This window comes from Pseudorca crassidens, chromosome 20 (assembly GCF_039906515.1).
Source record: "Pseudorca crassidens isolate mPseCra1 chromosome 20, mPseCra1.hap1, whole genome shotgun sequence".
Taxonomy (NCBI): Eukaryota; Metazoa; Chordata; class Mammalia; order Artiodactyla; family Delphinidae; genus Pseudorca; species Pseudorca crassidens.
Window position 1 is genome coordinate 13,126,279 of NC_090315.1, and position 27,504 is coordinate 13,153,782.

Genomic DNA, 27,504 nt, shown 5'->3' on the forward strand with positions numbered 1-27,504 from the left:
TCTTATTCTTTTTTAAAAATTTATATTTTATATTGGAGTATAGTTGATTAACAATGTTGTGTTAGTTTCAAGTGTACAGCAGAGTGATTCAATTATACATATACATGTATCTATTCTTTTTCAAATTCTTTTTCCATTTGGGTTATTACAGTGTATTGAGCAGAGCTCCCTGTGCTATACAGTAGGTCCTTGTTGGTTATCTATTTTAAATATAGCAGTGTGTACATGTGAATCCCAAACTCCCAGTCTCTCCCTCCCCCACCCCCCTTCCCCCCCATAACCGTAAGTTCATTCACTAAGTCTGTGAGTCTGTTTCTGTTTCTGTAAATAAGTTCATTTGTATCATTTTTTTTTAAGATTCCACATATAAGTGATATCATGATATTTGTCTTTCTCTGTCTGATTTACTTCACTTAGTATGATAATCTCCAGGTGCATCCATGTTGCTGCATGGCATTATTTCATTCTTTTTAATGGCTGAGTAATATTCCATTGTATATTTGTACCATATCTTCTTTTTTTAAAAAAATTTATTTATTTAATTTATTTATTTCTGGCTGCATTGGGTCTTTGTTGCTGAGCACGGGCTTCCTCTAGTTGCGGTGAGCGGGGGCTACTCTTCCTTGCAGTGCGTGGGCTTCTCATTGCGGTGGCTTCTCTTGTTGTGGAGCACGGACTCTCGGCATGTGGGTTTCAGTAGTTGTGGCACGCAGGCTCAGTAGTTGTGGCTCACAGGCTCTAGAGCACAGGCTCCGTAGTTGTGGCACAGGGGCTTAGTTGCTCTGCGACATGTGGGATCTTCCCGGACCAGGGATCAAACCCATGTCCCCTGCATTGGCAGGCAGATTCTTAACCACTGCACCACCAGGGAAATCCCCACCATATCTTCTTTATCCTCATCTGTTGATGGACATTTAGGTTGCTTCCATGTCTTGGCTATTGTAAAGTGTTGCAATGAACACTGAGGTGCATATATCCTTTCAAACCATGTTTTTCTCCGTATATATGACCAGGAGTGGGATTGCTGGATTGTATGGTAGCTCTATTTTTAGTTTTTTAAGGAACCTCCGTACTGTTCTCCATAGTGGCTGTACCAATTTACATTCCCACCAACAGTGTAGGAGGGTTCCCATTTCTCCACACCCTCTCCAGCATTTATTATTTGTAGACTTTTGGATGATGGCCATTCTGACTGGTGTGAGGTGATACCTCATTGTAGTTTTGATTTGCACTTCTCTAATAATTAGTGATGTTGAGAATCTTTTCATGTGGTTTTTGGCTATCTGTATGTCTTCTTTGGAGAAATGTCTATTAAGATCTTCCACCCATTTTTTTTGAGTGGGTTGTTTGGTTTTCTGATATTGAGCCATATGAGCTGTTTGTATATTTTGGAGATTAACCCCTTGTCAGTCGCTTCAATCGCAAATATTTTCTCCCATTCTGTGGGTTGTCTTTTCATTTTGTTTCTGGTTTCCTTTGCTGTGCAAAAGCTTTTGAGTTTAATTAGGTCCCATTTGTTTATTTCTGTTTTTATTTCCATTACTCTAGGAGACAGATTGAAAAAGGTGTTGCTGCGATTTATGTCAAAGAGTGCTCTGCCTATATTTTCCTCTAAGAGTTTTATAGTATTTGGTTTTAGCTTTAGGTCTTTAATCCATTTTGAGTTTATTTTTGTGTATGGTGTTAAAGAATGTTCTAATTTCATTTTTTTATGTGTAGCTGTCCAGTTTTCTTAGCACCATTTATTGAAGAGACTGTCTTTTGTATACGCTTGCCTCCTTTGTCGTAGATTAATTGACCAAAGGCGCATGGGTTTATTTCTGGGCTTTCTATCCTGTTCCATTGATTCATATTTTTGTTTTTGTTCCAGTACCATACTGTTTTGATGATGGTAGCTTTGTAGTGTAGTGTGAAGTCAGGGAGCCTGATTCCTCCAATTCTGCTTTTCTTTCTCAATACTGTTTTGGCTATTTGGGGTCTTTTTTGTCTCCATACAAATTTTAAGATTTTTTTTGTTCTAGTTCTGTGAAAAATGCCATAGGTAATCATTGAATCTGTAGACTGCCTTGGGTAGTATAGTCATTTTGACAATATTGATTCTTCCAATCCAAGAACATGGTATATCTTTCCATCTGTTTGTGTTATCCTCGATTTCTTTCATCAGCATCCTGTAGTTTTCAGAGTACAGGTCTTTTGCCTCCTTAGGTAGGTTTATTCCTAGGTATTTTATGCATTGTGATGCAATGGTAAATGGGATTGTTTCTTTAATTTCTCTTCTGATCTTTTGTTGTTAGCGTATAGAAATACAACAGATTTCTGTGTGTTTATTTTGTATCCTGCAACTTTACCGAATTCATGGATGGGCTCTAGTAGTTTTCTGGTAGCATCTTTAGGATTTTCTACATGTAGTATCATGTCATCTGCAAACAATGACAGTTTTACTTCCTCTTTTCCAATTCGTATTCCCTTTATTTCTTTTTCTTCTCTGATGGCCATAGCTAGGACATCCAAAACTATGTTGAATAAAAGTGGCAAGAGTGTCTGGTTCCTGGTCTTAGAGGAAGTGCTTTCAGCTTTTCACCATTGAGTATGATGTTAGCTGTAGGCTTGTAATATATGGCCTTTATTATGTTGAGGTATTTTCCCTCTATGCCCACTTTCTGGAGAGTTTTTATTGTAAATTGGTGTTGAATTTTGTCAAAAGCTTTTTCTGAATCTATTGAGATAATCGTATGGTTTTTATTCTTCAGTTTGTTGGTGTGGTGTATCACACTGATTGATTTGCAGATATTGAAAAATCCTTGCATCCCTGGGTTAAATTGTACTTGATCATTGTTGGATTTGGATTGCTAGTATTTTGTTGAGGATTTTTGCATGTACGTTTATCAGTGATATTGGCCTGTAATTTTCTTTTTTTTGTAGTTATCTTTGTCTGGTTTTGCTGTCAGGGTGATAGTGGCCTCATGGAATGAGTTTGGGAATATTCCTTCCTCTGTGATTTTTTGGAATAGTTTCAGAAGGATAGGTGTTAACTCTTCTCTAGATGTTTGATAGATTTTGTTTGTTGGGAGTTTTTAAATCACAGATTCAATTTCAGTACTTGTGGTTTGTCTTGTTCATATTTTCTATTTCTTCCTGGTTCAGTCATGGGAGATTGTACCTTTCTAAGAATTTATCCATTTCTTCTAGGTTGTCCATTTTATTTGCATACAGCTGCTTGTAGTAGTCTCTTATGACCCTTTGTATTTCTGTGGTGTCTGTTGTAACTTCTCCCTTTTCATTTCTATTTTATTGATTTGAGCCCTCTCCCTCCTTTTTAATAAATTTATTTATTTTTGGCTGCACTGGGTCTCCATTGCGGTGCACTGGCTCTCTCTAGTTGCGGTGAGTGGGGGCTACTGTTTATTGCGGTGCACAGGCTTCTCATTGTGGTGGCTTCTTTTGTTGCAGAGCACAGGATCTAGGCGTGCAGGCTTCAGTACTTGTGGCACGTGGGCTCAGAAGTTGTGGCTCGTGAGCTCTAGAGCACAGGCTCAGTAGTTGTGGCACACGGGCTTAGTTGCTCCACAGCATGTGGGATCTTCCCAGACCAGGGCTCGAACCCATGTCCCCTGCACTGGCAGGCGGATTCCCAACCACTGTGCCACCAGGGAAGCACCCCCTTCCCTTTTCTTAATGAGTCTGGCTAAAGGTTTATCAATTTTTTTTATCTTTTCAAATAACCAGCTTTTAGTTTCATTGATCTTTTCTATTGTTTTCTTCCTATTTCACTCTTTCTGCTTTGATATTTATGATTTCCTTTCTTCTACTAACTTTGGATTTTGTTTGTTCTTCTTTCTGTAGTTGCTTTAGGTGTAAGGTTAGGTTGTTTATTTGAAATTATTCTTGTTAGGTTGTTTATTTGAGATTCTGCTTGAGGTAAGATTTTATTGCTATTAACTTCCGTCTTAGAAATGCTTTTGCTTTGTCCCATACGTTTTGGATGGTCGTGCTTTCATTTTCATTTGTCTCTATGTAAGTTTTGATTTCCTCTTTGATTTCTTCAGTGATCCATTGGTTGTTTAGTAACATATTGTTTAGCCTCCACGTGTTTGTGTTTTTTACAGTTTTTTTTCTTGTAGTTGATTTCTAAACTCATAGTGTTTGGTTGGAAAAGATGCTTGATATGATTTCAGTTTTCTTAAATTTACTGAGGCTCTCCTTGTGGCCCAGCATGTGATCAATCCTGGGGAATGTTCCATGTGCACTTGAAAAGAATGTGTAATCTGCTGCTTTTGGATGGAATGCTCTATAAATATCAATTAAGTTGGTCTGGTCTAATGTGTCATTTAAGGCCTGTGTTTCCTTATTGAGTTTCTGTCTGGATGATCTGTCCACTGATGAAAGTGGAGTGTTGAAGTCCCCCAATAGTATTGTGTTAGTGTTGATTTCTCCTTTTATGGCTGTTAGTATTTGCCTTATATACTGAGGTGCTCCTATGTGTGGTGCATATACATTTTTTGTTAACGGCGCAAATACTTTTACAATTGTTATATCTCCTTCTTGGATTGATCCCTTGTTCATTATGTAATGTCCTTCTTTGTCTCTTGTAACAGTGTTTATTTTAAATTCTATTTTGTCTGATATGAGTATTGCTACTCCAGCTTTCTCTTGATTTCCATTTGCATGGAATACATTTTTCCATCCCCTCACTTTCAGTCTGTATGTGTCCCTAGATCTGAAGTCAGTCTCTTGTAGACAGCATATAGATGGGTCTTTTTTTTTTTTTTTTTGGCTGTGTTGTGTGGCATCTGGGATCTTAGTTCCCTGACCAGGGATCAAACCTGTGGCCCCTGCTGTGGAAGCGCAGAGCCTTAACCACTGGACTGCCAGGGAAGTCCCAATACAGGTCTTGTTTTTGTATCCATTCAGTCAGTCTATGTCTTTTGGTTGGAGCATTTAATCCATTTATGTTTAAGGTAATTATCAATATGTTTGTTCTTATTTCCATTTTGTTAATAGTTTTGGATTTGTTTTTGGGGGTGTTTTTTCTTCCCTTCCTCTCTTGTTCTCTTGTGATTGATGAGTAACTTTAGTGTTGTGTTTGGATTCCTTTTTCTTTTTTGTGTGTGTATCTGTTGTAGATTTTTAGTTTGCAGTTACCATGAGGTTTTGATATATTGATAGCAGTCTATATATAAACAAGATTGTTTTAAGATGGTGGTCTTTTAATTTCAAATCCATTTCAAATATCCTGCATTTGTACCCTCCTCCTTTCCTGATTATATCATATTTGTGTGAGGATGATTTCCTACCTTTATAGTATGTTTGCCTTTACTAGTGAGCTTTTCCATTTGTAATTTTCTTGTTTCTAGTTGTGGCCTTTTCTTTTCTGCCTAGAGAAGTACCCATAGCATCTGTTGCAAAGCTGGTCTGGTGGTGCTGGATTCTCTTAGATTTTGCTTGTCTCTAAAGCTTTTGATTTCTTCAGTTTTGTTGAATCTGAATGAGAGCCTTGCTGGGTAGAGTATTCTTGGTTGTAGGTTCTTCTCTTTCATCCCTTTAAATATATCATGCCACTCCCTTCTGGCCTGCAGAGTTTCTGCTGAGAAAATGGCTGATAACTTAATGGGGGTTCTCTTGCACGTTATTTGTTGCTTTTCCCTTGTTGCTTTTACTATTTTTTCTTTATCTTTAAATTTTGTCAGTTTGATTACTATGTGTCTTGGCGTGTTCCTCCTTAGGTTTATCCTGCCTGGGACTCTGTGCTTCCTGGACTTGGGTAACTGTTTCCTTTTCCATGTTGGGGAATTTTTCAGCTATTATTTCTTCAGATATTTTCTCAGGTCCTTTCTCTTTCTCCTCTCCTTCTGGGACCCCTATAATGTGAATGTTGGTGTGTTTAATGTTGTCCTCATTTCTTTTTCTTTTTCGTTCTGTTCTGTGGCAGTGATTTCCACCATTCTGTCTTCCAGCTCACTTATCCGTTCTTCTGCCTCAATTCTTCTGCTATTGATTCCTTCTAGTGTATTTTTCAGTTATTGTATTTTTCATCTCTGTTTGTTTGTTCTTTAATTCTTCTAGATGTTTGTTAAGCATTTCTTGTATATTCTCAATCTGTGCCTGCATTCTTTTTCTGAGATCTTGGATCATCTTTACTATTATCACGCTGAATTCCTTTTCAGGTAGGTTGCCTCTCTCCACTTCACATAGTTGTTCTTCTGGGGTTTTATCTTGTTCCTTCATCTGGGATATATTCCTCTGCTGTCTCATTTTGTCTAACTTTCTGTGATTGCGGTTTCTGTTCCACAGGCTTCAGGGTTGTAGTTCTTCTTGCTTCTGCTGTCTGCCCCCTGATGGATGAGGCTGTCTAAGAGGGCTGTGCAGGTTTCCTGGTGGGGGGACTGGTGCCTGCCTACTGGTGTGTGGAGCTGCCTCTTGTCCCTCATGGGCAGGGCCGCGTCAGGGGGTGTGTTTATTGGGTAGCTGTTTATTCAGGAAGACTTTAAGCAGCCTGTCTGCTGATGGGTGGGGCTGTGTTCCTACCCTGTTGGTTGTTTGGCCTGAGGCATCCCAGCACTGGAGCTACAGGCTTTTGGGTGGGGGCAGGTCTTGGTGGGAAAATGGTGGCCTTTGAGAGGGCTCATGCCAATGAGTACTCGCCAGAACTGCCTCCACCAGTGTTCTTGTCCCCACAGTGAGCCACAGCCACCTTCTGCCTCCGCAGAAGATCCTCTAATACTAGCAGTTAAGTCTGGCCCAGTGTCTTATGAGGTCACCGCTTTTTCCCGTGTCCTGATGTGCATGAGACCCTGTTTTTACCCTCCAAGAGTTGAGTTTCTGTTTCGCCCAGTCCTTTGGAATTCCTGCAATCAATCCCCGCTGGCCCTCAAAGCCAGATTCTCTGGGGGCTTCTCTTCATGTTGCCAGATCCTCAGGCTGAGGAGCCTGACGTGGGGCTCAGAACTGTCATTCCTGTGGTAGAACTTCTGTGGTATAATTTTCCAGTTTATGAGTTGCCCACCCGAAGTGTATGGGATTTGATTTTATCGCGATTGTACCCCTCCTACCATGTTATGTGGCTTCTTCTTTTTTTTGTTTTTTTGTTTTGCGGTACGCGGGCCTCTCACTGTTGTGGCCTCTCCCATTGCGGAGCACAGGCTCCGGACGCGCAGGCTCAGCGGCCATGGCTCACGGGCCCAGCCGCTCTGCGGCACGTAGGATCTCCCCGGACCAGGACACGAACCCGTGTACCCTGCATCGGCAGGCGGACTCTCAACCACTGCGCCACCAGGGAAGCCCGTGGCTTCTTCTTTGTCTTTGGATGTAGGATATCTTTTTTGGTAGCTTCCAGCATTTTTTTATCAGTGGTTGTTCAGCAGTTAGTTGATTTTGGTGTTCCTGTAAGAAGGGGTGAGCTCATGTCCTTCTACTCTGCCATTTTGTCTCCTCCTCCTGATTTATCTTATTCTTGATAATATCATAATATCAGTCAGTTTAAGATTTGCCAATATACTTTTTATATGACATTTAATAACAGACTAGGGAGCAATCAAATTCTGTTTGTCACCAACACTGGTGTCATCTCCAAAGATCAATGGCCAGGTCCCCAACAGCCCCATCTCCCTCCACTTTGATAAGCAATGGCATTCTATCATTAAAGAATTAGGTTATACCTCTCTAGTTGTAAGAGAACTGTATTCTGCTTTTCTTTCTCTTCCTATTTCCCCACAAGTTGACACTGAGTAGAAATGGCTGAGGAGTGTGCTTATCCTGGTCTTCATTTCATCTCTCATCTCTTTGCAACCCCTGCTTCAACCCTGGTTGATTGCACAGAGTGACTCTGGTTTAAGGAAGGTCATTCTTTTGCAACTTACTGGTTTTCTTCACTCTGCCCTTGAAATGATCACAGGGACACGGCTTCCTTGGCAGCCTGGGCACTGTCATGAGTTTTCTTTTAGGGGCTCTCAGGAACCAATCTGAAATAAGGGAGTTGCTGCTTAGAAGGGTTAATATGTTTGAGGCAGGGCTTTACTTGCCATCTTCCTTGCCTCTCGATTCGTTTTCATACTGCAGTGGGTGTGGGAAAGGGTCAACCAAGCACAGTGAAGATATCCAGTTATATGAGCACCAGGGTCTCTAAGTTGTTTGCCTGACCTGTATGGGCAAGGATTTAGTGGCAGGTTTGGAGGAGGCATCAGGGTATCATTAGGGAGACTGAAAAATGAGGAATAAGACCTAGGTGTCTGCTTTTTAGTGTCTGCTTTACCTCAAGCAAGCCATGCCTCTCTGATTTCAGTCTTACCTGTGAGTAAAATAAGGTTGAGAATGGGGTCCAGGAAGGTCTTGGAAGGCAACCCTGGGTTGTGGGGAAAAGAGGGTAAGGGAGAGGGGGCAGCCAGAGATTCAGCCAGCTCCCCGCTGGACCTTGGAGGAGTCTGGTTCTTACATGAAACTCAGGAAGAAAATAAGTGTTGGTGCTGCATGTGATGGTCTTGCGGAGAGGGGAGAGGGTGAGGGCAGCTCAGATAACATCTGCTCTGGTCTCAGAGGGACTCAGCGGAGCAAGTTGGGATCTGATGGTGCATCGCTGTTGTCAATACTGGATTACTGACCTTTGCACTCACATTCTTGGGCGCCTTCTCAGAACCACTTCCCAGAAGCCTGGCGTTGGTCCCTGTGGCCTCTGGTGACCCATGTCGGAAGGAAACAGATCATTTCGTCACTGGAAAGCAAAGGCGCCAAGAGAATTGGTACCCTGCCATTGTGCTAACTAGGTCAGTACAGCTCCATTCCTCTTCCTTTGTTACTCAGGGATCTAGGGAACTTCAAGAGAGGAGTATTTTATATGTATTTTATTTATTTATTTATTTAGGCCACGCTGCACGGCTTGTAGGATCTTTGTTCCTTGACCAGGGATTGAACCCAGGACCTTGGCAGTGAAAGTGCAGAGTCCTAACCACTGGACTGCCAGGGAATTCCCTGTTATATTTTTTAAATTATATAGTTTATTTATAATGCTGTGTTAATTTCTGGTGTACAGCAAAGTTATTCAGTTTTATACACACACACATATATTCTTTTTCATATTCTTTTCCATTATGATGTATTACAGGATATTGAATATAGGTCCCTGTGCTATAGTGTAGGACCTTTTTGTTTGTCTATTTTATTTTATTTTTTTAAGTTTATTTGTCTGCATCGGGTGTTGTGGCATGCGGGAGCTTAGTTGCGGCATGTGAGATCTTTCGTTGTGGCACACAGGCTTCTCTAGTTGCGGTGTGCGGGCTCAGTAGTTGTGGCGTGTGGGCTTAGTTGCCCAGCGGTATGTGGAATCTTAGTTCCCAACCCACGTCCCTGCATTGGAAGGTGGATTCTTAACCACTGGACCACCAGGGAAGTCCTCTATTTTATATATAGTGGTTTGTATCTGCTAATCCCAAACTCCTAGTTTATCTTTCCCCTACCCCCTTTCCCCTTTGGTAGCCATAAATTTGTTTTCTATGTCTGTGAGCCTGTTTCTGTTTCTTAAATAAGTTCACTTGCGTCATATTTTAGGTTCCACATATAAGTGATATCATATGGTATTTGTCTGACTTACTTCACTTAGTATGATCATCTCTGGGTCCATCTGTGTTGCTGCAAATGGCATTTCATTCTTTTCTATGGCTGAGTAATATTCCATTGTGTATATGTACCACCTCTTCTTTATCCATTCATCTGTCAATGGACATTTACGTTGCTTCCATGTCTTGGCTATTGGAAATAATGCTGCTATGAACATTGGGGTGCATGTATCTTTTCAAATTATAGTTTTGTCCGGATATATGCCCAGGAGTGGGATTGCTAGATCATATGGCAACTCTATTTTTAGTTTTTTGAGGAACCTCCGTACTGTTTTCCATAGTGGCTGCACCAATTTACATTCCCACCACCAGGGTGGGAGGGTTCCCTTTTCTCCACACCCAAGAGAGGAGTATTTTAAATGAATAATCCAGAATTGAAGTTTAAAATCTGGCTTAGAAAAAAGCTTACCTGGAAGTAGGTCGAGAAAGAATGGCTTCTGGATGGAAAAGAGCACAAACGGTAGGGGTTAATGAAGACCTTACATCCTCCCCCCATTAAAATCCTCAAGACTTAAGGAATGAGAGCAAGGAGTAGATTATTCCATTAACCAGTCAGGAACTTCACCTGACCTCCATGTTTGGTTGTATTTGAATCCATAATCCCAATTCAACTATAAAAGGATGGTATTTACCTTTGTTCCTCTGGAACAAATCCATTCTGTTTTGGCCTCCATTCAGGTCTGTCTTATCACCTGATGCTATCTTACTCGCATTTTGTGATACCTAAAATATTTTTATGACAATCAAGTATGATGTTTTATAGAGATTCTGGGACTAGAAATGGGCCCAGATGATGCTTCCGCTGTACAGGAGCTGCTCATGTTTCCTGTCAGACTTAATTACGGTTTCACATGGTTCCCCATCACATTTGAATGCAGCTGTATCCTTGCACAATTACACTTAAAGTTTGTTGTTTGAAATGTGTTGTGGACTGAACTGTGTCCCCCTAAACTCATTGAAGCCCTAACCCTTAATAACTCAGAATGACTGTATTTGAGGATAGGGCCTTTATAGAGATGATTAAGTTAAAATGAGGCCCTGTTGGTTGGGCTCTAATCCAATCTGACTGGAGTCCTTATAAGGAGAAGAGATTTGGGCGCACAAAGAGACACCAGGCATGTACATGCACAGAGGAATGACCAGGTGAGGAAATAGCAAGGAGACGGCCATCTGTAAGGCAAGGAGAGAGCCCTCAGAAGAAACCAAAGTTGCTGACACTTTATCTTGAACTTTCTAGCCTTCAGAATTGTGATAAAATAAGTTGTTGTTTAAGTCTCCTAGCCTGTGGTATTTTGTTATGGCGGTCCTAGCAAACTGAAAATCTTTCTCCCTTACTAGACTCTGACCCAATGGCTCAGTGGTCGTTCAGCTACAGGGCTCCTGACACATGGTAGACACGTGGTAAATGTTTGTTTGATAAGCGGATGGACAGGTTGTCCAGAGAGGGCCCTTAGAGCAGCATCTGGTTCAATCCAGCTCTATTTTCCAGACTCGTGCCTTTCTGTCGCACAGACGGAGGGTGTTGCATCATTTCCCTACCTGCTGGTTGCTAAATGTTCTCACGTGCTGTTTTGAGTGGTGTTAATTTCAACAAGCATGGCCCCTGCTGTCTAAACTTTTCTAATATTTTACTCTCGCCTGACCTCTACTTCTGGTTCCAGAGAAAAGCCACAGAATATTGGAGCCAGAAGGTATCTTGGAGATGAGGTCTCTTGGAACGCCTACACTGATGAGTTTTTCTTCTTCATTTAAAAAAAATTGATCTTTATTGGAGTATAATTGCTTCACAATACTGTGTTAGTTTCTGTTGTGCAACAAAATGAATCAGCCGTATGCATACATATATCCCCATGTCCCCTCCCTCTGGAGCCTCCCTCCCACTCTCCCTATCTCACCCCTCTAGGTTGTCGCAAATCACTGAGCTGATCTCCCTGTGCTATGCCGCTGCTTCCCACCAGCAATCTTACATTCAGTAGTGTGTATATGTCGATGCTACTCTCACTTCGCCCCAGCTTCCCCCTCCCCACCCCATGTCCTAAGTCCATTCTCTATGTCTACATCTTTATTCCTGCCCTGCCACTAGGTTCATGAGTACCATTTTTTTTTCAGATTCCATATATATTCATTTTTAATGGGACATAACTATATTAGAGAAAATTTGTAAAGTCCAAAACCAATTTTACTCTTACCAAATGTTGGAATTTTAGTGTGAATACGATTTTTTAAATATAGTGGTAACCACGGTATGTGAACGAATTTCTTTCTGTTCACTTTATAAGCTTGTTCCCGTGTTGTCTTACAACATTTATAACAGACATTTTGAATGACTACATAACACTCCCAAGTATACATACTTCAGATTACTTTTAAAAAAATTATTCATTTATTTGGCTGCGCCAGGTTTTAGTTGCGGCACGTGGGATCTTCATTGCGGTGTGCGGTGTGCGGGCTCTTAGTTGCAACATGCAAGATCTAGTTCCCTGACCAGGGATCAAACCCGGGCCCCCTGCAGTGGGAGCTTAGAGTCTTAACTGCTGGGCCACCAGGGAAGTCCCCAGATTACTTAATTGTTCTCTCATTGTTGAGTATTTAGATTGTTTTATTTTTGGATATTGATAAATTTCTTTGTAACTGTTTTCTAAATGTTGGATTTCTGTCTCCGGGAAGACTTCCCAAGTGGAATTACTGGGTCAAAAGTTAAGAACAGTTTTATGTTTCTTGATATCTTTACCAAGTTGCTTTTAAAAGAGTTGTACTAATTAACTAAATCACTGTCCCTTTTATTTTCAGGTGAGGAAACTGAGACCCAGAGAGAGCAAATGAAATGCCCAAGTTCACAAAGGTAATGGTGACTCATCTGTAGCTAAAATCCAGGTCCAAGACTCCTACTCTGCTGTTCTTTCTGCAGCCCTACATGACCTAATGTCATGGTGTAACTGAAAATGAAGCCGTTACTATAGTATCATGTCCTCCAAACGTCAGGCATTTTTGGACCACCTTAATGATTTTTGCTATAGCTTATACACCTCTACTATTATTTATTTCATACTTTTTGCTTTAAATAAATTTAATTTACATAACATCTTCATTCTATGCAATATTTTTTGTGAGATTATCCATTTGATATATGCTTAGATTTTTTTCTAACATGCATTAAAATAAGCATGTAACTATTAAAGTAAAAACTAATTTATGTTCTACCTAAAATCAGTTTTGGAATATATTGATGCAATGTAATAAGCATGGACTTTATATCTAGGCAGACCTGGGGTCAACTGCTTGCTCTGTCAGTTAACTCTGTAGCCTGGGAGAAGTCACTTAGCTTCTACGATCTTTGGTTCTCTGGTTTGTAAAGAGTGGATATTAGTATCCACCTTGCAGTGTTGTTAGGAATAAAGGAGCTACTGGGGGCCTGGTGCCCAAGGAGGTGTTCAGTATATGATGGTTATTATTGTGGTTATTATTGCAGACTTCTAGTTATTTCCCAAAGGGTGTGTCTATGCTGGAATGTTTGTCTTATTGCTTTCTGCTGATTTGCATGTGTAAAGAAGTAACTTCCACCTGTTAGTTTTTGCAGTAGATCTATTATTTTTTTGACTTTCCAGTTCTACTACATATTAGCTTTGTGACTTTGGACAAGTTGCTTAACTTTTCTGTGCCTCATTTACCTAATTTATAAAATGGAGCTAAAAAAAGTACATTGGTGTGTGTATGCATACATCTGTCCACCAGAGGGCCTAGATGCAATAGCCCTTGTAGCAATGGGCAATACCTTGTGCCCAAGGTTTGTGTATATCATTTTCCCCTGAAAGGAGCCGTGGCTCCGAGGAGAAATGGCTGACTCCAAGGATAGGGAAGGAAAGTAGAAGATAAGCCTGGAACATCTAGTGGTGTCAGAAAGTCAGAAACTGCTAAAAAAAATCCCGATATGTCAAAATGATGCAGAAGCCAACTTGAAGAAGTTCTTAGTGGCCGGTTTTGGGACAATATGAATGACATTATAAATAAGGATAGTAATGGATTATAATCCACAAATATCCCTGAGAATTTACTTATATAAATAAATAATTGAATACCTGAATAAATGAGAGAGAAGGAAGAGCTCTTTCTTTTTGTTTTTCCCCTTGGCTGCACCACACAGCTTGAGGGATCCTAGTTCCCCAACCAGGGATTGAACCCTTGCCCTTGGCAGTGAAAGCACGGCGTTCTAACCACTGGGAATTCCCCGGAAGAGCTCTTTCTTACAGTAGAATCCTAATTAATACATTTAGAAGGAATGTTGGAAATAGAAAAATCACCATTTGGCTAAGACTATAGTAATACCTGTTGTAGGCGAGAATCATCAATGGATTTTAAAAATTAATAGGCAAAAGTATGACGAGAAGAAACAGGCTATTTGCATAGTTTCGAAGTATCTCTCCACAAGATACTTATTAACTACAATGAGAATATAGTACCTTTATGGACACCGCCTTAACTAGTGTTCAAACTTAACATCACCCATAAATGAGTATTGTTACCGTGGGCCTCTGATGTGCCGAGAAGGCAAACGTCACTTCTGTGGTGTTCTTGCCAAAAATGCGTAATCTGAATTTAGTCATGAGGAAACATCAGATAAGCCCAAGTTGAGGGATATTCTATAAAATAACTGACAATACTCTTCAAAAGTGTCAAGATCATGGAAGACAAGGAAGGCTGACAAAGTACTCTAGATTGGAGGAGACCAGGAGGTCCTACATTCTTCAGTGTAGGATCCTGGATTGGATTCTGGATCAGAAAAAGAATACTAGTGGGATGAATTGGGAGATTGGGATTGACATATATACACTAATATGTGTAAAATAGATAACTAATAACCTGCTGTATAAAAAAAATAAAATAAAATTCAAAAAAAAGAATACTAATGGGATGATTAGCAAAATCTAAAAATTTGTACATTAGTTAATAGTACTGTATCATTGCTAATTTTCTGGTTTTGATAATCATATTATGGTTATGTATGATGTTATTGGAAAAAAACTGCATGAAGGATATATTGGAACTCTGATTATTTTTACCATATTTTTGAAGTCTGAAGAATGAAAAGTTAAAAAAAAAAAGACATTAGGGACTTCCCTGGTGGCACAGTGGTTAAGAATCCACCTGCCAATGCAGGGGACACGGGTTCAATCCCTGGTCTGGGAAGATCCCACATGCCGTGGAGCAACTAAGCCCATGTGCCACAACTACTGAGCCTGAGCTCTAGAGCCTGTGAGCCACAACTACAGAGCCTGCGTGCCACAACTACTGAAGCCCACGTGCCCTAGAGCCCGTGATCTGCAACAAGAGAAGTCACCACAATGAGAAGCCTGTGCACTGCAACGAAGAGTAGCCCCCACTCTCCACAACTAGAGAAAGCCCGTGCACAGCAAGAAAGACCCAACACAGCCAAAAGTAAGTAAATAAATTTATTTTAAAATATCATATCAAAAACAAACAAACAAAACAAAAACCCTAGGGATAAACTTAACCAAGGAGGTGAGGTGAAAGATCTACATGCTGAAAACTATAAAACATTGATAAAGGACATTGAAGATGATTCAAAGCAACAGAAAAATATCCCATGCTCCTCGATTGGAAGAACTAATATTGTTAAAATGGCCATACTACCCAAAGAAATCTATAGATTTAATGTGATCCCTATCAAAACACCCATGACATTTTTCACAGAACTAGAACAAATAATCCTAAAATTTATATGGAACCACAGACGACCCTGAATTGCCAAAGCTGTCCTGAGGAAGAAGAACAAAGCTGGAGGCATAACCCTCCCAGACTTCAAACAATACTACAAAGCTACAGTAATCAAAACAGTGTGGTATTGGCACAGAAACAGACACATAGATCAATGGAACAGAATAGAGAGCCCAGAAATAAACCCACACACCTATGGTCAATTAATCTACAACAAAGGAAGCAAGAATATACGATTGAGAACAGTCTCTTCAACAAGTGGTGTTGGGAAGACTGGACAGTTACATGTAAATCAGTGAAATTAGACCACTCCCTCACACCATATACAAAAATAAACTCAAAGTGGCTTAAACACCTAATATAAGACATGATGCCATAGAACTCCTAAAAGAGAACATAAGCAAAACATTCTCTTACAGCAATATTTTCTTAGGTCAGTCTCCTAAGGCAAAAGAAATAAAAGCAAAAATAAACAAATGGGACCTAATCAAACTTAAAAGTTTTTGCAGAGCAAAGGAAACCATAAACAAACAAAAAGGCAATCTGTGGAATGGGAGAAAATATTTGCAAACAATGCGACTGCCAAGGGGTTAATATCCAAAATATACAAACAGCTCATACAACTCAATATCCAAAAAACAAACATTCCAATAAAAAAATGAGCAGAAGACCTAAATAGACATTGCTCCAAAGAAGGCATACAGATGGCCAACAAGGACATGAAAACATGCACAACATCGCTAATTATTAGAGAAGTGCAAACCAAAACCACAATGAGGTATCACCTCACACCAGTTAGATTGGCCACCATCAAAAAGTCTACAAGTAATAAATGCTGGAGAGGGTGTGGAGAAAAGGGAACTGCGCCACCTGGAAGCTCAGTGAGCTTTCCCCAACCCATTGCCTTTTTGCCTTAGTAGCTACTTCACTCATCTGATTGACTGAACCCTTACTAAGTTCACATTATCAATCGTTGACTCGTTACAACAGTTGTACATGCTAAGTGGTATTTTATTCATTTTAAGAAAATAAAACTGAGGCTGAAAAATGTTAAGCATCTTGTCCAGGGTTTCAAAGTAAGTGATGGAGCCAGGATTTGGATCGCGGCTCCCCTCAATTCAAGTCTGAGTCTCAAGGTCCAGGTGAGTCTAAACGTGTCGCCATGTTTGAGAATTACTGGTAGAGAGCAGTGGCCCCACTGGGCAGTGGTTCCCCCTCCAGGGGACATTTGGCAATGTCTGGAGATATTTTTGGCTGTACTAACTGGGCGGGGCAGGGTGGTAGGGGAGAGGCTGCTCTTGGCTTCTAGCAGGTGGAGGCCACGTGGATGTTGTTAAACAGGTTACAAAGCACAGAACAGCACCCCCCCCCCACAACAAGGAATTATCCAGCCCTAATGTCAGTGGGCCTGCTATGAAACGCGGGTGTTGAGTCTCCTAAGGGCAACATTTTGAGTTCAGAAACCTGAGGATTTATTCTTTCACTTTGCGAATATTTACTGAGCACCGTGCGGGGTAGTGTGAGGGATGTGGAAACAATACACCAGATTGTGCCAGAGGAGAGGTTACAGTGTAGAAGGGCAGGGGTGGAGGTGGGAGAGGCACACCAACACCTCAACTTAAGGTAGAACATGAAAAGGGCAGAGAGTCGAGTTAGGGTTAAGCTTGTTCACAGGCGGGAGGGCTCACATGTGGTCCTAGGACAAATCAAGGGAGGCTGTGGGAGGAGGGGGCTTGGGGTGGGTTTTGTGAGCGAAGCTGAGCTGGTGGGAAAGCACAGGAGCAGCTCGGGAGCAGCCCGAGGCCTAGCTGAGTGGAGCACAGAGCACTTAGTGCGAGGAGGGCTGGACTGGAAAGGCAGCTGTGGCTGCAGCTTGGAATCCAGGCTGAGGACTCTAGCCTTGGTGTCTGTCCTAGTGGTGGAAAAGCCTTCCCTTCCAGAATGGTGGTCTAGGCCCCAGGGCTGGGGGGCCCAGCAGCTTCCAGAGAGCTCTCTCTGTAAGGGAGGGAACGTTGGAAATTGGGGTGGAGTAGGGAGAACTCCTGATTTTAGGACAGAGTTGATGCTCAGTATATAACAAAGCTATTTCACCTCAAAGTAGCCCTTGGGGAGATGTTCCCCTCGAGAGCAGACATAGGTCGGGATGAGGTCTCTTCCGCACAGCTGTTCTGCTAAGGGCTAGGCCACTTCAGCTGTAGTGAAAAGTGGAGCCCATTCGGAGCCCCTAACCCAGGGTCTGCTTCCCAAAGGTGAGCTGTTCAAACAGGGCTTGGTGTGCCTACAGTTTCAATCATGGGTACTACCTGGTGGTGTGATTTTTCTAGTTTATCACCGTACCGTGAAACAGCATTAAAAATTGTTGGGGCACATCTGGTGCACCGTAAAGAATACAGTCGAGGATGACTTACTGTCTGTGGTTGTACAGTTGCCTTCAACACCCTCCCACCACTGCCTCCAAGCCTGGCCCTGGGGACATTCATTACCTCTAGAACAGGGACTGGGGGGGCAGGTGAGGCAGCAAATCTTCGTTGGGCCATTATTTTTTCTCCCCCGCCAGCTACAGTTGCAGACACTTCCATACACACAGGCTTCTTTAACTCTCACAACACTCTTTGGATTTATGTACAGTTCTTTCCTTTTTGTAAGTGAAGAAACGGGCACTGAGACAGGCTAACTTGCCCCTAATCCCTGTAACCTAAAGGGGCTACATTTTACTGCATGTGTGGTCACGTTCTTTTCTGTTTTGCCATGTTTCTCCCCCCTCTTTATCTTTCATAGAAAAAAAATTTTTTTTTACCTGGATTTGAGCTGCTGCGGACCGTGGACACCAGCATTAGTGGCAGCAACAGAAGGAGGGAAGAGATTAGAACTTTCATTTCAACTGTTGGTGCTGCTGTGCGTTGCTTGAAGAGTGTGTGGAAGGTTCCCAGTGAGAGGGTCCCGAGTTCTTGGAGTGGCTCAGGCCGTGCGTGGTACGTGGCTTGGGGGTCTGAGCCTTACTCCCAGGCCAGTGTTCCTACTAGAGGGTGAGAACGGCCAAGTGACGCTGGTCTCATTAGGTAACTGGACCATGTGATTTATGGGAATCTGGAAGGTAAAGGTGGCCAAAGAGAAGGAGTGAAGCATATTCTTAGGAACAAGGGAGGGCGACTGATAACTTGGCAGCAGTTCTCAGCCCCTCCCCTCCTCCCTCCCGCCTCCCTACCCACCAGTGTGCTATGATTTCTTCCCCAAGTCTTTTTCCTTGTTTGAATTTCCTAATACATGTGAGTGACATTTTCTAGCTTAGTATCTGGCAGGAAAGAGAGTGCTAAGGGCTAGGAAAGAGAGTGCTAAGGGCTGGCAAAGAGAGACTCACACGGCGTGTTTCCCCTCTGTCCTCCCCACTCCCGTCCTTGGATCAGCGATAGCAGTGTTGTTGTTTGGGAAGTTGCCGTGTCCCCACTGTTTACAATTTCCTCCAATTCCGTGGCCACGTAAGGAGGGAAGCAGAGAGGATCAAGGAGGAGAGGCTCTTCTCTCTTGCCCCGAACCCTGGCCTGGAGCACCGGGTCAAAGCAGGCCTCCTTGTTGGTCAGGCAGGTGGCTGTGGCCTCGTGGTTCCCGCCTAAAGGAGAGGGAACTGGGTTGTTGGAAGACCCTCAAGGCTTCATGTCCAAGAGGGTTTGAGAAACAGGAGGCACAGCGGGGAAGGTGTTTGCCCAGGCTGCTGGGGCTCTTGTTTCAGACCTTTTCTGGAAACAGCCCAAAGTGAAAGAGGGAGGTGATACTGAGGCTGGGACCTGGGACCCTTTGCTGCAGTGCTACAATGTTTGCACCTGGACACACCTCTCCTGGAGCAACAACATACAAAGAAACTGCATGGGACTAAAAATAACTGCATGCACTGGCAGTTGGGGCAAATTCTTGACAAAAGATAGAGACCAAAAAACCCAACTACCACTTTTGAAGAGCCCAGAGCAAAAGCAGGGGGTCGGGAGCAAAAGCAGGGTACTGTGAATGCCCCCTGCACACAGTACCACCTAAGGAATGGAGAAACCACCTTAGCTACCCCTGCAGCCCGACCCCTGGACACACCCCTACCCTCACCTCACATAAGGAACAAGCTCACCCCCACTCAGGGAACAAACGAGCAAGGGAACCTGTTGTTTGTTCTCGCTCCCCTCTGCTGCAGCAGGGGCCCCAATAACACCTTGCCTGAATTTCTTGTCTGGCCTCTGATCAATTTCCATTGATTAAGGAGGCCAGGAATCCTGGTGGGTAACAACATTACTTGGAGCAAACATGAAGGGCACAGAGCATCAGCACTTACTAAACTTACCAGTGCGCGACTTGATGGGAAAGTAAAGCACCCCCTCAGGCTCCATGTGTGTGAAAAAAACATTTTTTTTTTTTTCTGGTAATGGACTGCACTTTCACATGCTTTCTAACATAGCAGGCCTAGTTAAAGGGTTACAAAAATATCATTCAATTCAACAAACATTTACAGAGTACCCACAAAGTGCCACACCCCACATAAGTTCAGGAACGTAAAAATGAACGATTAACAGCCCGCGTCTCAAAAATCCCCACCCAATTAGCTGCATGCTCCTCCTCGGCCCTGCCCTCCTGTCTGCCATCCGCCAGCACAAATCCTACCCCAGCCTCCAGACCCAGCCCAAGTCCCACCGAACCCAGAGTCCGCTGAGCTACTCACAGCCCATGGTGAACTGCTGTGACTTCTGAAACTTGGTAGCACGATATCTCTAGGTTTTATGGAGTGTGTGTCATCTCCCTGGCTAAACTTGAGCTTCCTGAGGACAGAGACCATTGTTAGAATTTTCCAGGGAGGAGCCACATCAGTGGTTTACATCAGACCAAGCTCAGACCGAGCCTCCAACTCGAGGACAATCTCCACTGCCTAGCACAGTGCCTGCCGCCTGCAGATGCTTTATAAACTTTGTAGTAGCAAAGTCTACAATCAACCCTCCAACATGTCCATAGGCAGAAATAATCTGAAATTGAGAGGGTAAGAATGAGCAAACAAAAACCATGCCTGGCCTCTTCCCTCCTCTTGGCTGGAACAAAAGTCACACCATCTTTACTCACTCCTGCCTGGAGGAGCCAGGGAGGACTTCCTGCTAACCTTCCCCTCAGCTCCATAAATATCACCCAGCACTTAAGCCCAGCCTCCCGCCGTCTTCGAGCCCATTTCCTGAAGCGTCTGGAATGAGTCATATTTAATAAGTGCTGACGTTTGGGGCAAGAAGAGCCAACCCTCGCAGCTCCTTAACTGGTGAGAAAAGTAAGATGAAGTGCATTTACAGATTTTGGCCACAGGGTGGCAGCACCGCCTAAGTGCTGGTATTTCCCGAGACTACCCAGACGTGGTCAAGTCGGAGATGAAGTTAGGATCAGGAAAAGGGCGCAAGGGAAGTGACTAGGTGAACTTTTTTTTTTCTGCGAAGTGAGAGAGTTGAGATGAGTCTCAAACCATTGCATTTTAGAACTGGAAGACACTTTAGAGAAGCGTCTCAAACTTTAACGTGCTTATAGACCGATCACCAGAAAATCTTGTTCAAATACAGATTTGCTTCTTCTGGTGGAGCCTGAGATTCTGCATTTCTAATAAGCTTTCGGATGATGCCGTCGCTGCTGGTTATTGGACCCCACTCTGAATAGCAAAGCCTTAGAGGTCATGTAGATTAATTCTCCTTTCCCCCGATTTATGGATGAAGAGAGGCTGCAGTCCAGAGAGAGCAGGTGCCTTGCCTGACGTAGCCATGACTTCAGCACTTAGCTGTCTACATCTCAACCCAAGCTTCTCACTCTTAATCCACTATATCGTGTGGCCCCCCTTCCTGTTGTGGTGGCATCTCTGTAGCTTAGGAGCCAGAACTCGCGCTTTTACCACCGTTTGGTTTAATCTTTGCTCGAGGCATCACTTTGGTTGCTCCCTTATTCAAAACCTTCAGTGGCTCTTCTTTTACCACAAAATAAAGTTCAAATGTCTCAGTCTCATTTTCATGGCTGTACAGCATGTGGTCCCACTCTTGCAAGCTTACTTCAATCCATGGTTCCTTAACCCTGTGTTTCCTCTGTAGCTTTCCCTGCTCCTTCCTGTTCCCTAAACGTACTGTGTTCAGTCCTCTCTCAGTGGTAGTGGTACTGGCATGGGCTTGGAGTTAGATATACCTACTTTCTAATTCCAGATCCATCGATGACCTTGGCAAGTTACTTCACCTTTCTGAGGGCCAGCACCCTCCTCTGAAATAACCCCATACAGTGACTAAGTGGAGTAAATAAAGTAACATATGCAAACCTACTCTCATTTCTGAAATCCTTTTCAAAACTTGCATCTACAGTGGTGCCTGACACTTGGTTCTCTGTGTTTGTGTTTCTCTTTGTCTATTTCCCTGAGACTTAACCAGTCAAAGATCTAACCTGAATCCTGCCTCTTTCGTGAAACCTTCCCCAGCCATTCCTCACCTAGTTGAGCCCACGCTTCTATAAGTTATTTCATCTGTCTATTAGCATTTTATTATTTGCCAGCCCTTTCAGTGAGACCCCATAGCGAGGCTTCAGGGATAACTGGCTGTGTAAGAATTGAGGGATAATGAATGAACTCTTGTTTTAGTATTCGCTGAGCTTTAGAGTACTCCCTGCCTTTCCTTTTGTCACTTATTGCCTAGCAGCAGCTCCTCCTGTGCTAGCAGCACCAGGTCCTGGTAGTCTGGGTATTCTTTAGGGCCAGTTCTTGTCAGGCTCCTTCCAGCCTCTGCATTTTGGGTAAGTTGGTGTTTCCCTTTGTATGTTATTGAATGGCCCCTCCAAGGAAGGGGTTGATGATATCTCTTTCTGGAACCCCCCAGAAAAAAGCGATAAGGAAGTGTAGAGCCCAGTATCATTGCTTCAACAGCCTGGTGACAGGAGATGTGTACACTTTCCTATTTCATGAAATTTTTAACGAAGTCCCTCCTCTCTTATTTCAGAAGAGGTTAAGGACAAAAGACCAGGTGGGGAGGGCAAGGTCGTTTAAGGGGGGTCACGTACCTCTGACCTAGATTCTGTGAATTATTCATTCAACTGTACCCGGAAGTGTTCATCTTTGCATGTGTGGTCATATATTTACATCACGGGATCCATAATTCCCTCCCTCAGTGGCGCTTAGGAGCTCACATCAGGCTCATGACAGTACAATTATATGGTGTGTGCTTTCACTGCAGCAAAGGTTTCTGTGAGGTCTGGAGAGAAAATAGACCAGGAGAGCTGGACACTTTACCTAAGCATCCTGCCTTCTCTTTTACAGGACAGCAGTCTACTCACCTATCACTTTCTCAATCAGGCGATTTTTGGCCTTTACTTCCCCCTACCATGGGTTCATGCCAAAGTCCAGTTATTATTTGTGCCTGGAACCAGCTGTTCTTTTAAAAAGAGAGGCCCAAGGAATGGCTTCCTTGCTGATTTCCAGAATTCTAAATCTTCTTGTCTCAGCTGGTGGTTTCCAACCCTGGATGCTAATTAGAGTCACCTGCAGGACACCGAAACCTAGCAACGCCTGTGCCTTATCCTCAGAGAGGCTTTTTTGATTGGTCTGTGGTGTGGCCCAGGCACTGGTGCTTTTAAGAAGCTTCCAAGCACAACAGTAGTGATTTCAGAGTGGAGGGAGCAGGAAGGGGAGGGTATTATAGGAAGAAGGAAAAGAATTTGAATAAATGCAGATGGGGGAATGTAAAATGTGGGTTCCGATCTTACTACATAGACCAAGGGAGCAGACAGGGTCATGCTTTGGGGACTTTTGAATGGCAGCTTAAATATTTGAACTTCATCTTCACAGATGATAGGAGTCACTAAAAAGTTTTGAGCCACATTAGCCAAGTGTTCAAAGGTAACATCACCAGTAATGAGATAATATCATGGGCCTGATATGATGGGCTGAGAAGGCATAGCACTGCTTCTGTGGTACTCTTGCCAAAATTGCATAACCTAAGTCTAATCATGAAGAAATATTAGATGATCTCAAACTGAGGATCATTCTACAAAATAACTGGCTAATACTCTTAAAAATGTGAAGGTCAGGAAGGTATAAGGAATTCTGAGGAACTGGCCCAGATTAAAGGGGATTTAGGAGACAAAACAACTAAATGCAATGTGGTATCCTAGATTGGATCCTAGTTCAGAGAAAGGACATTAGTGGGAAAGATGACGAAATTTGAATAAAATCTGTAGATTTGTTGATTATATCAATAATAATTTATTGTTTTTGATAATCTCTATGGTTTTACCTACAGCATTAATATTTGGGGAAGTTGAGTGAAGGGTATATGGGAACTCGGACTATTTTTGAAACATTTTTGAATGTCTAAAAGTATGTTAAAATGAAAAGTTAAGAAAAGAAAAGCAAAATAAGAAGCTTCCAGGTAATTAATGAGTTTCCGGAGTTGAGAACCAATTTCCTAAGTCATCTTGCCTAATACTGGGAGAGTAGTCTTGCTGAAAATGCTTTTTGTCATGTTTGTGACTTCTTCAAAACTTTTTAGTGACTCCTATCATCTGTCAAGACGAAGTTCAAATTTTTAAGCTGCCATTCAAAAAATCCCCAAAGCATGACCCTGTCTGCTCCTTTGGTCTGTGTAGTAAGATCTGAACCCACATTTTACATTCCCATGTCTGCATTTATTCAAATTCTTCTCCTTCTTCCTATAATACCCTTCCATTCCTGCTCAGCCTCCTGAATTATTTTTCATCCTAAGGCCTATTTCACATCCTGTCCCTTCACTGAAGTCTTTTATGAGTATTTCTGTTAGAAGCAGTCATCTTTCCTCTCCTTGAATTCTGGTAGGTAGGATGGTGTGGAGTGAAAACATGAGCTTTAGATGCAGAAATATGTGAGTCTGAATCCTGGTTCCACTTCTACCAGTTCTTGGATAAGGGATAAGTTAACTGATCTTCTTGGAGTTTTGGTTTCTCGTTGCCAAATAGGGATAATACTAGTACCTACTTTGGAGGGTCATTGTGAGCCTTAGATGAGGTAGAAACATAAAGATCCCAGCACACAAGAGGCACCTTCCTCCTCTTGTTCGTAGCTCAGTTGTCCTGACAGAGGAGGTGTGTGGTGAAAGGCTCTTGTCAAAATTTCCTCCAGAGCCTGTAAAAGATATTTGTGTCTGGTCAGTACTAAGATGACAGACACACTTGAACTGAATTGAGTGCGTGAGTCTTCAAGCAATTCAACTGAGATTTTTTCCCCTGGAAGCCAACTCAGAAATAAGCGACCTAGGATAGAGGAATGTAACCCAACGGGGTGGGGGCAGGTAGAGAATGGGTTAGAAACATTGGGAGAAAGCTCTGATGCCTCCCACACCCACCTTTGCTCTCAGCAGGACAGCACTGAGGAAGTAGACTCCTTAGTAAGACTCCCTGAACCATGAGTCCTGCATAGCAGCCCTTCACTAAGCCATTCCTTGCCAAGTGATGTGTACACAGGTGTCAGGTCCCCTGTGAGTTGAATACTTTCACCTTTTCTGCTCCCTCTACCCACACAGCTCAGTGTTGGGTGCTGTGGTTCGGCCCCAGGCCCCAGGGCCCTACTACGGGTCTAAGAAGTCAGGGCCAGGAAGTGGGGCTGAGGAGGAATTCAGAGGCCAGCAGGCACTGAAAAGGGGCAGGTGGGGCTGCCATTGTTCAAAGGCCACAGACTGGGTGTGTTTTATGACTGTTTCTGCATTTGGAGTCTCCTCTCCTTTGTGATCATTCCAGGGACTCTCCGTCCTCTTTTTCCTTCTCATTACACATTGTTTTCTTAGTGCACCCCTTATATGGCCAGAGAATGGCTGTGCAAATGTTGCAGGAAGGGGGACAGCCACAGCCTGAGAGTGGGCTCTTGTCTAACACTCAGAAATGAATGGTCTGAGGAGACACACGTGCTGATAAAGCAAGAGACTTTACTGGGAAGGGGCACCTGGGCGGAGAGCAGCAGGGTGAGGGAACCCGGGAGGACTGCTCTGCCACGTGGCTTGCAGTCTCGGGTTTGATGGTAATGGGATTAGTTTCCAGGTTGTCTGTGGCCAGTCATCTTGCTTGGCCCATAGTCTGACTCAGGGGCCTTCCTGGTGGCTCATGCATCTCTCAGCCAAGGTGGTTTCCAGCGAGAAGGACTCTGGGAGGTTGGTCCTCTCCTCCCTCTTTTGGCCCCTCCCGAATTCTCACCCTGAGTTTTCAGAGGCAGCACCACGTTCCTTATCAGGACCTCCTGTTGTGAGACAACTCAGGCAAGCAGGCCTGGGGCGGGGGGTCTCAGTCAATGGTTTCCGTCAACAGTTTCCTAACACAAATAGCTGACGATTCAATAAAAATGACTTTTCATGGGGACTAGGAACCTGAGCCTGTTTCTTTCCCAAGGAGACTGAAATTCCTAAAAGCTAGCTCTTGTGAAGGGATGTGTAATTGTGAGTGTAATGTTAGGGAACAGATGTGTAAGTCAAGGGCAAGACAGAAAACAAAATGCTGTGTTTGTTGCATCCTGAAAACAGAGGGGGCAAAATCATTCTGAAAGGTGGGTTTCATTCAGGAGGCCTCAGAAATCTTAGAGTGTCCTTTGCCCAGATTAAATAATTGATATTTAATTGAGTGAGAGATGAAGTTAAATTATGGAGTTGAATGATGCTGGGTAAATATTAACTTCTCTGTCTCTGTTATTTTAATCTGTAAAAGCAGAGATTTTTAGTGAAGACTGTACCTACATATAAAGTCCTTAGGTGCCAGTACCTGGCACGTGGTGAGTGTGAGTGAGTGTGAGCTATAATAATTATGGGAACAGGCAAAGATGCCACCCTGGTTATCTGGGGGGGAGGCATCTTCTAGCCAGGGTCCTGGCAGGCCAGCTGGAAAAGAAATGACAGAGGGAGGTTTACCTTCCAGGAATGGAAGGATTAGGTAGCGGTAACTCATAAACAACGTTCTGGAAAATGTCTTAGAGCAATGTCAGGAATACCCAGAGGGTGTATGGCTTGGGTCACAGTTATTGTCCCTGGGGGTCTGGGAATGTGTCCTAGAGTTAAATGGTTTCACTGAAAGCCAAGCCTAGAAACAGGTTTCAGGGGTTGTCTTGCAAAATGAACTCATTTGCTTAAGGAATTCCCCGTTGTGGCCAGGCATTACTTTTGTCTGTGTACTATCCTTATTCATAAGGTGTAAGGGAAAGACTGAAAAAGGATAAAATAAAGAAATGTATGTATAAATTAACAGAGCAGAATTAGGACTGGCAGGTGTAAGTTACGAGGACGTATATAAAAGCTTCATGTGAACGTTAAAGGACTTTTTAAAAAACAGATCTCTCCGTATAAATATAGTGAGCTATCTTGAGTGATATCAGATTCCATCCAAAGAAGCACTGAAGCAGAATCACAGGAAACGGGTGTATGACCATTTTAGCTTAGACTGCGTCACTGAAGTGAAAGGAGACGAAGGAGAAAATGGACGAGGGTGAGAGAAAATGGGCTGGAAAAAGGCACAGGTTGAAAGGAATGTTTACTGAGGGCTCATCACGTACCAGGCTCAGTGTTTAATGCCTTAGATATCTCACCTACTCTTTTACTGTCATTTCCTAATGCATTAAGAGGTACCCTTGTGTTACAGGTGAGGAAGAAGAGGCTAAGGGAGGTGAAGTGACTGGTCCAGGGTCATCCAGCCAGTTAATGACAGAGCTAGTGTGTTTCACCTCGAAGCTTGTGCTCCTGCCTCTGCATCAGAAGAAAAGTTATTTCTTTCATCAGCGTCTTATAGTTTTTGGAGTACAAGTCTTTTGTCTCTTTAGGTGTGTTTATTCCTAGGTATTTTATTCTTTTTGATGCAATGGTAAATGAGATTGTTTCTTGAATTTTTTTCTGATCTTTCATTGTTAGTGTATAGAGATGAAACAGATTTCTGTGTATTAATTTTGTAAACTGCAACTTTACCAAATTCAGTGATGAGCTCTAGTAGTTTTCTGGTAGCATTTTTAGGATTTTCTATGTATAGTATCATGTAATCTGCAAACAGTTACAGTTTAACTTCTTTTCCAACTTAGATTCCTTTTATTTCTTTTTTATCTCTGATTGCCATAGCTAGGAATTCCAAAACGATGTGGAATAGAAGTGGCGAGAGTGGGCATCCTTGTCTTGTTCCTGATCTTAGAGGAAATGTTTTT

The 27,504-nt window shown here is 42.8% G+C and overlaps 1 long non-coding RNA gene across 1 annotated transcript in view; it reads left to right on the forward strand.

The window, feature by feature from the left end:
• LOC137215103 (uncharacterized) overlaps positions 1-27,504 on the forward strand; it is an 81,752-nt gene that overhangs the window by 6,654 nt on the left and 47,594 nt on the right. Inside the window, exons 2-3 of the long non-coding RNA XR_010939156.1 lie at positions 8,627-8,756; positions 12,396-12,447. This is a non-coding gene — a long non-coding RNA (uncharacterized lncRNA). The remainder of the gene's footprint in view (positions 1-8,626; positions 8,757-12,395; positions 12,448-27,504) is intronic.